Source organism: Lissotriton helveticus, chromosome 4_2 (genome assembly GCF_964261635.1).
Source record: "Lissotriton helveticus chromosome 4_2, aLisHel1.1, whole genome shotgun sequence".
NCBI lineage: Eukaryota > Metazoa > Chordata > Amphibia > Caudata > Salamandridae > Lissotriton > Lissotriton helveticus.
In genome coordinates, this window is record NC_136064.1 from 12962816 (window position 1) to 12972381 (window position 9566).

Here is a 9566-nt window from a genome sequence, read left to right on the forward strand (position 1 = left end):
ATTAGTTCACCCATAAACTACGTCCCCCAGCAGGCAGTGCGTAATCTAGTCCCACATTGGTCCGTGTGGGTTTGTTAATCTGTATGGTATCCATCCGCGGGTACTCAGCCATCAGTCTGACGGGAATATATGATTATACCACGATTTCAAATACCACGCATGGCTTTACCACGCGAATTTTACATCGCAAGTGGCTTTACCACGCTGGTATTTACAACGTAGGATTTTACTACGCCTAGAAACGTCTTACCTGCACGTCTTTCTCTACGAGCCCTTACTTCCATCCTCCATTGAAACAAGCGTCAAAACACGTATACCAAAATAAAAAAAGGACTGCTTTTTTGACGTACACGGCACGTCTTTGGGGGAGGCTCTTTCCTTTTTCTTTGAAATTTATGTTCGTTTTTTTTTTAAAGTAACCTGCTTGTTATTTTTTGGGGGGGGAGACCCCCCCCAACCCCCCCCCTCTGCCCCCCAAGCCCACGCAGAACGACTTGAAAGAATACCACGTCTCCCCCCCAGCCCGTGGTAAAGACGTCGTGGAAGGCACCCTGCGTGGAAGGCACCCTGCGTGGTAAGTGTCACGTGGTAAAAGTTAGTAGTGGTAATGCCTTCGTGGTAAATGATGTTTCCCGTCTGACGGTAGCCTTCAGCACGAGGACATCCACCCAGTAATAGTGGATTAAGGTAGGCGGCGATATATTCCGGGTTTAGCTCTTCACGCTGTGCACGTATAGTCGTTTATTCACACAGCTTCTGATTACACGTTATCTTGGTTGTTTTTTACAGAAAATTGAAAACTTCATTTCTTGTGCACCAGAATATCGTGGTTATATGGGCACAACGCTTATGTGAAGCGAGCTATTGCTCGATATAAGGTACGGCAGTTACTTCACGATACAACCTTCCTGTTACAAAAATATAGAGTTACAAATTAGTTATTCATGTATACTTGTTCTAACACAGATATGTTCAAGCGCACTTCAGCAGCACTCGGCGAGTGACAGCCAGGAGTTCCCAGCGTTTCGATTTATCTCGGACGTTTTCATAGAAAGTTGATATCTTCACTTCTTCTGCACCACTATATTGTGATCACATGGGTACAGCGTTTATGTGAAACGAGCTTCTGCTCGAAATAAGGTATGGCACTTACTCCATGAGATGGCTTTACAATATATAAAAATATGGATAGCTACAGAGTAGTTATTTATTTTACTTGTTTCTGTACAGATATTTGTCTGACCGTACTTCAGCAGCACCTAGCAAGTGACAGCCAGGAGATCCATTTCCTTTTATTGCATCATATGATAGTGACGGTACGTGGGGTCTGTTATATTTCATTACCATTACATCGACTGGGCAACCCCTTTAACGTAGAATGTATTGTATTCACAGTGATTACACAGACTGAAGACTATTATTATTATTTTTTTAAAAACCTTTATTAGCGTCAAAAGGATATACAAGTCTAGGCCTACAACCAAATCGGCCGGCCTCAATATGTAAAGCAATCAGAGGTTCCAAGGCAAACATTACAGAGTCAATCAGCAAGAAGCAGAGGCAATACAATCGTAAAAAGGGGAGAAAACACATAGGAACCAGATGGCCAAGAAACAGGAGCAAAAAAGGTTAATTTTATAATATGGGGATAAGGAGTACGATAGGCTCACTTTCAATATAGAGACGTCCGAAGTCCCAGAACCATCCTCAGCGACAATAAGGGGGTATGGGGCCGTAATACAGGAGAGGCAACACAATACACACAGGGAGAGAGGGATAATTTAGACATAATCGACACGTGATCATTATCATCTTTACATGCCCACCACCCAAACCACAGCCAAGCCAGAACAGAGGGATCGGATAAACATTGTATCAAAACTAACCCGTCATAGTGACCTCTAGGAAAAAGGAGGGGGGGCGAGGAAAAGGGGGGGAGAGGGGGGAAAGAGGGGGAGGGGAGGAGGACAAGGCGGAAAAATGATAAAAGGAAATGAAATACAAAAACGAAAGAAAGAAGACCACGCCGAAACAGGCGTCCCGTGGCGAGAGTACAGGAGAAAACAGGAGTATCAGCAACAAGGAGGGTACAGCAATCGAGATGAAAAGCAACCGACCCATAAGAGGAGGATCAACGACGCCACACACCCCACCCCGAACATACCACGGGAGGCAAGGACAGACGCGGCATTACTATAAAGAGATACAAAAGGGCCATAGAACCATAAAACAAACAACAAATAGAACCCAACCCACCCATCCCACCCTGCACCCCTGTAGAAGGCTATGGCCTACCCTTCAGACAGCGTGCCTGTCGCCCTAAACCAGAACCCGAAATATAGCAAGAAAGAAAGAGAGAAGAACGAGACAAAAAGAAACATAAACATAAATAAAGAAAACAGGAGGGAGGAGCATAAGAACAGAAATCAATATGGTCGGCCGCAGCCCTCCGCCCAACCAGACAATCGCAGCAAAAAACAGACCAGGACGACACCCCTTCAAGCGCCATCAATCAATCAATCAGGGCATTTATATAGCGCACTACTCACCCGGAGGGTCTCAAGGTGCTGGGGGGGTCCGCTACTGCTCGAACAGCCAGGTCTTGAGCTGCTTCCTGAAGGCGAGGTGGTTCTGGATCAGGCGGAGGTGGGTCGGAAGGGAGTTCCAAGTCTTGGCAGCCAGGTAGGAGAAGGACCTTCCTCCTGTGGTGGCTCTTCGGATGCGGGGGACGGCGGCGAGGGCGTGGCTGGTCGATCGAAGCTGGCGTTTGGGAGCGTAGAAGTTGAGGCGGCTGTTGAGGTAACCTGGTCCTTGGTTATGTAGGGCTTTGTGTGCGTGGGTGAGGAGCCGGAAGGTGATTCTCTTGTTGACCGGGAGCCAGTGCAGGTCTCTAAGGTGTCCGGAGATGTGGCTGCGGCGGGGGATGTCCAGGATGAGTCGTGCTGAGGTGTTCTGGATCCGCTGGAGTCTCTTCTGGAGTTTGGCGGTGGTTCCAGCGTAGAGGGAGTTGCCGTAGTCCAGACGGCTGGTGACGAGGGCCTGGGTGACCGTCTTCCTGGTCTCGGTGGGGATCCATCGGAAGATCTTACGTAGCATGCGCCATAAAACTTACAGAGGAGGGGACCTCCCACCGCGCCATGGGTACAAACAACTGCACCACGAAGTCGTATACCAATAATCCACCAGGAGTCGTGCATATCACCCCATCCCTTCCGAACCACAAATCCCACCCACCACATGACAGTGTAAAATGAGCTACTCAATACAAGACCAGCACACAATCGAAAAAAATTATGACTACCATGTAGACATGGGGGGGTAAATCGGTCCGCAAGTGAGCAAAAGTCCGAGTAGAGAGTTTAAATGCATCAGCAATCGCAGCACGGGTGATGAAGAACAGGAGTTCAGTTTCGCCGTTTGGGAAAGCGAGGGGTTCTCTGCAATAGACAAATGCGAAGCCATCGGAGCAGGTGCAGGCGGCAGTCCACCAATATTTCTAGGCATCCGAGCCGAACAGGGCCGCGGCACAATGTCCAAGTCCCCGGGGTCAGAACCTCGAAAAGCAGGGAGCTCCAAAGTCACCGGCACACAAAATGATCGTCGATCAGCGGCAGCAACACTTGCAGCAGTCGAGGGGGGCGAGGCAATGGAGTCACTGAAACAAGAGGGGAGCAAGAAGAAACGGCTGCTCAAAATGGCGTCAGATCGTGGCGGGCTCACAGGGACATCGGGGGCCAGGGATGCGCGCAGGGATCTCAGAGCTTCCAGGATATCTTTGACTGTAAGCTCACGCTCACCAGACCGGACCCCCGCGCAATCAGGCAACCCAAGCCCGCCGCCACGAGGCGATACATGTTTCAGAGGGTCGGCCGCAATTTCGCGAAGTCAGCCCAGTCGCCACCCTCCGCGACTCTCAAAAAACAGTTAAAAAATGTAGGACTTTACAAAGCTCCGGGGGGTTCCCAGCAATGGCAGCCTTGGTGCAGAAAGGATGTCCGCCCAATGCGGGTCTCCGCCTACACCAGCACCGGCGCCCCCAACAAGCAGAGTCCGGGCGCAGAGGTCCAGGGCCGCCGGACAAAGCAGCGGCGGAAGGGAACCCCTTCACAGAATCAGTCCCCGGTGCATCTCACCCACATCAGCCTCGCGGTCACCAGGGCAGGCCCGGATCAGGATCGCCGGGATGTTCGCACAACGGCTCTCATCATTGGCTCACTCTCTCGACCGGGGCCGACAGTCGCCGGATCCCACAGGCTAGGTCCCGGTCTAGGTTCCACGGAGGCCCCGGTCTTGCGGAGGGCACAACTTCGGAACCGCTGCACGTCGAAACCTCCGGGCCAAACGGTGAGTACAAGCGAGGTGTACCGTCTCCAATTCTCCGATAATGTGTCGTCTCCGGACAGGATATTATACAGGATATATGATCAGGCCGGAGGGCTGCGGGAGCCGAGCTAAAAGGCGACCATTACGCTCGCGAGCTTGGCTCCTCCCAAGACTATTATTTTTAATGCCTTATGTTTGGCATTAACTAAGCTATCTACCAGACATCATCTTCCTGATTACATCCCGGCTTTTTTAGGTAGGCGTGCAGCATTATGTATACACATAATATCTATGGTTATATCCTCCTTAGTGACAACTTTGTAGGGTTAGAGAGAACTTAGTCCCTAAGTTGCATCCTATTGCATTTTAATAATAACCACATACCAACCTAGGAGCAACATTATACGTTAATAATGGTAACCCTTGACTACTGGACACTTGTCTTGTCATTATAGCTGTTTTTGGATAAATGTAGGCCCACCAGGGATCGATTAATTTACATGTTGATTAAGCATTGTTACATGCATTGTTTATGGTCTCTTACTTTCAGTTTCTTAGCCCACCAGTAGGTTACCTATTTGGAAAGTATTCCCCTTGAGTGTAAATGTCTTGCTTATGAATTGAGTGTATCTATGCATCTTCTATTATGTATTTGTGGTTATAGATTTGTGATTTATGTTTTTCATTGCAGGATTTTCCCCTGAAGAAGGGTACCTAAGGGTCCCAAAATGCATTGGGCACTGCCGAAGTCTTAAAACAATTGTGTAAATATGGTCATTCAACAATGAACGTTTGGCTAGTAATATGTGTACACATGTGTTACAGTGAACGTATTGGTTAGAATACATTTGTATTAGGACCATTTACATGTGATTGAGACAGTGACGCATGTTGGATATGTGTATTTTTGAATCATAAGATACTGATTGTTTATCAATATCTAGAAGAATTGTATGCATGTACAATACAATAATTACATTCTTTTACATACTGAAACAGGGTTCAGTCAAATTTTGAGTTAGTAGCTTTATTATAGTTTGGAAAACAGCTTTGTTTCCGATAGGAACAGTGCTCACTACCAGTAGTTTTTTAACTACTGTTCCTTTTTATTTCTCCTACTGAAGGCACAGCATGCTTTCCTGCAACATTCAGCACACCATGCACGCTTTCACTTTCCAAGCAAGCAGGGTACAATGGCAGCCGCTTCTTTGAAATTAAATGGGTCTCGCATTTAAGGGTTTGAGCTATTGGCATTTTAAATGACAATGCCTTTTATATATGTGTTATTTATCAAAACAGATAAATAACAAGGCAATGTCAATTACAATGCCAATAGCTTGAACTCTCACAAATGCAAGACCTATTGCATTACAAATGCTTGTTTTAAGCCTTAAGTTGTGACGTTCAGCCTTTAATTTTGACAGTTTAAAAACTGACGTAAGCAAGCAAAGATGACCTTGGTTTAAGTCAAAAGTAATATTGTCTTAGCTGATTCAGGAATGTCTTAAATCAGTCATACGTTTAGAGGGATATATGAAGGAAGTTCAGAAAATAAATTCATAATATACATAAATAATTCTGGGTTTTGGACATTAACCAGGAATTTCTTTTTCAATCATAGCGAATAATAAAAAGTAAATGCTTCCTCAAGGCTGATTTCAGTACTTGATTTGCCTAGCACCTCCCAGTGCATACAGCCCATCAAAGCATCCCCTTGTTCGCACACTACAAGGAGTTTTACCTGTGTGCTGTATGGCTTGTTCAGCCGTACTCTGTGTTTCCTACTATTCAGGACCCACTTACGAGTTGTGTCGTGCAAAGAGGACTGACCCACTTACGAGTTGTCGTGCAAGGAGGACTGCCATTACTGGGTCCAGAATCATAGATTTCAAGCCGGTAAGAGCACCCACCACCGTGCAATTACAAGATTGAATTCCTGAAGTGGGGAATAAGATTGCAGACAGGAATTACCTGACTGAATTCCGCTTGATTATCACCGGTTCTGGGGATAATCATATTACCACAGGCTCCAGGGTTCTGGTGCAGGCTATGCAGTAAGAGGGAGGGAGGGTGGTAAGACAGGCAAGCACTGCATACTACCCTCAGACCTAGAAGAGGATTGGGAATTTTATTTTATTTTATTTGATTTATAAAGTTTTGTATAGCGCGAACAAGACCCGTGGGTATCAGAGCGCTTAACATAGGAGAGGTAGAGGGTTAACATATATAACAACAATTAAGGAGAGGTTGGGGGTTAACATATATAAAAACAATTAAAGTACAACATCTGTATATTCGTAACACATGTGACGTTCACGTTAAAATATGCTATGGTTAAAACTTATAACAAAACTGGTATATATAATAAATATGAGGTAGCTAGGTATATGTTCAAATATGGTGTTGTTCTCAAGATCGGTCAACATAGCCATTAGTGGTAGCCTTTAAGTTGTTCTCATATCATAGAATAGATTTTCTTTATAGTATTGATTATGCTTCCCTTACTTGTGCCATAAAAGAACAGTATTAGGTCAGTAATATATCAGACCCGTGAACGTAATGTATCTATTCATCAGCAGGCTCTTCACTTCCCGCTTGAATGTTACCAGATTCTGGATCTTCCTGATATTTGGAGGGAGTGAGTTCCATATTCTGGGGGCAGCTCCTGAGAACGCTCTGTCATAGGTTTTTTTCTTTCGGAAGATGGCTGGCCGTAGCAGCAACTCCTTTGCACTCCTAGCTGGTCGGTTGCCACCGGACAGTTGAATTTTCTTGGCTAGATACCTTGGGGTGTTGTCGTGTAGCGCTCTGTGTGTGATACATGCTATCTTCATTTGGATTCTGGCTTCATAAGGTAGCCAGTTTAATGCTTTCAAGTGAGGGGATATATGATCGTATTTCCTGGTTCCGGTGATAAGTCTAGCCGCAGCGTTAAGGCAGGCTTTTAGTGGTGCCGTAGACATTTTTGGTAAGCCCGCTAAAGTGGTGCAGCCATATTCAATCCTCGAGATAACTAAGGATTGGATTGCCAGTTTGAGGTCCGCTTCTGAGATGAAAGGTTTCAATCTTCTTAAGTAGTTCAAGTGAAAGCGGGCACTTTTCGCCATTGAGTTAATGTGGGCTTTCATGTCTAGATTCTCGTCTAAGGTGATACCTAGTGATTTAGCTGAATTGACCAGGGTTGGGGTGCAGTTTAGGGCAGTCACGACTTTCGTCCATTCCTTTATTTCTGTGTTGTTCCTTGGTGGTGAGATTAGTAGGAACTCTGTTTTATGTGCGTTCAGCTTCAGATGGTTTGTAGTTAACCATTGGAGTGCCATTTTTAGTGTCTCATTCATTCGTTCTAAGTCTTTTAGGGATGCGATCTTTAAGTAAATTTGCGTGTCGTCAGCATACATGTGATAGGATAATTGAGACTTTTGGAGAATTTCTGTGAGTGGTTCGACATATAGGTTAAAAAGGTCTGGGGATAATGTCGATCCTTGAGGGACTCCTATTGAGATAGGGCATGGAAGTGAGATTGATTGGTTAACCAGGAAGCGCTGCGTTCTGTTCTGTAAAAAGGATTCGAACCATTTCAGCACAATTCCTGACAGTCCCATCCTGTCCCGTAGCCTAGTCAGTAATGCCTCATGGTTAACTGTGTCAAATGCCGAAGACAGGTCAAGGAGAACCAATAAGCATGCTTGATTTTGGTCAAGGGCCTGTAACGCATCATCAATAATATGGAGGATCGCTGTTTCCGTGCTGTGCCCTGCTCTGAATCCTGATTGGCATTCATCTAGCAAGGAGAATTTGGTGAAGTGTTGGCTCAGTTGGTTCTGCACACATTTCTCAGTCAGCTTAGCCAGTAAAGGGATGTTGGTCACTGGGCGGAAATTGTTTGGATCTGATGTATCCGCTGTGGGTTTTTTGATTATGGGAACAACTTGACCTGTTTTTAGGCAGTCGGGGAGGATCCCTTGTGAAAGTGAAGCATTTATTATTTCGGTCCATATTGGAATCAGGACGTGGTTGATTTCTTTTACGCATTTTGTAGGTAGGGGGTCTTGGTAGTGGTTGTTTGGTTTGATTCCTGAGAGCATCTTGGCAATCATGTGCTGGTCGTACAGATCGAATGATTCCCAACTTGCCTTATTTTTTTTTTTGCCTTAGTGCAATCCGTTGTAGAGTCGGTCTCGTTGGTAAACCGAGGTTCGGTGGGAAGGTTCCCCGCAGCATTCCTAAGCTCTACTTCGAGTGTTTTGGCCTTTTCGGTGAAAAATGTGGAAAATTCATCACAGCTTAGAGGTGTTTTTGAGTTTTCTTCCACTGATTTGGCTAGTTTGTTTGATTGCTCCTTTAGGATTTCAAATAGTTTTCGTGGTCTGTTTTTGGCATTATCCAGTTCTGATCTTATAAATTCCTTTTTTGAGCTGATGATCTTTTTATTATATTGGTTCCTGATTTTTCTGAGTGCTTCCAGTTCAATGGCTGACGGGTGTTGTCTCCATTTTCTTTCGGCCATTCTCAATTTGCGTCTATCTTCATTTAGAGCTTCGTTAAACCACGGATTTTTGGTCTTCTCTGAGATTCTTTTCAATTTTAATGGCATGGTGGTGTTGACAATATTTTCGACCGCTGCTAAGTAGTGATCCGTCAGCTCGTTGACGTTCTCTAGGTTGTTAGGTGGCTTTAAGTCTCTTTCGCAGCTTTCGACCAGTAGCTCCATGTTTGCTTCTTTTGTGTCTCGAGTCAATTTTTTGGCCTTAAAAGGTTGTCTGGTCCTGCCTTTTCCCACAGTGGGTATCACGAATGTTATGGCGTGATGATCAGACCAGTCACATGGCGTTATGGCGCGGATTATTGCATCTTTATTTCTTGATATAATCCAGTCTAACGTCGCACCTTTTGAGTGTGTGGGTAGTGTGCACGCTTGTGTGAGGTTTAGTTCAATGAGGAAATCTTTAAGCATGTTGACTAGTTTGTCATTGCAGTCCTCCCAGTGAAGGTTGAAATCTCCTAGAAATATGTTATTGGCATCGTTGTTAGAGTTGGCTGTTATGATCTCCATTAATTCTTCTGTAAACTTTGCGTTGTCTCCTGGTGGGTGGTAAAATGTATGCAAGTTGCATCGTTGAGTGTTGGTTGATCTTATGTTAAGACCTAGATACTCACAGGATTCTAGCGGGTCGGCCTGGATTTGTTTGACCTCAATGTCAGATCGATGAATACAGGCTAACCCTCCCCCTAGCTTTGTGTCT

The 9566-nt window shown here is 45.3% G+C and overlaps 1 long non-coding RNA gene across 1 annotated transcript; it reads left to right on the forward strand.

Moving 5' to 3' along the window:
- The first annotated feature begins 634 nt into the window (after positions 1-634).
- Positions 635-5967, forward strand: LOC144752022 (uncharacterized). The gene is made up of 5 exons (XR_013593996.1): positions 635-687; positions 790-878; positions 967-1140; positions 1231-1316; positions 5015-5967. It is a non-coding gene; the product is annotated as an uncharacterized LOC144752022 (long non-coding RNA).
- The last annotated feature ends 3599 nt before the right edge of the window (positions 5968-9566 follow it).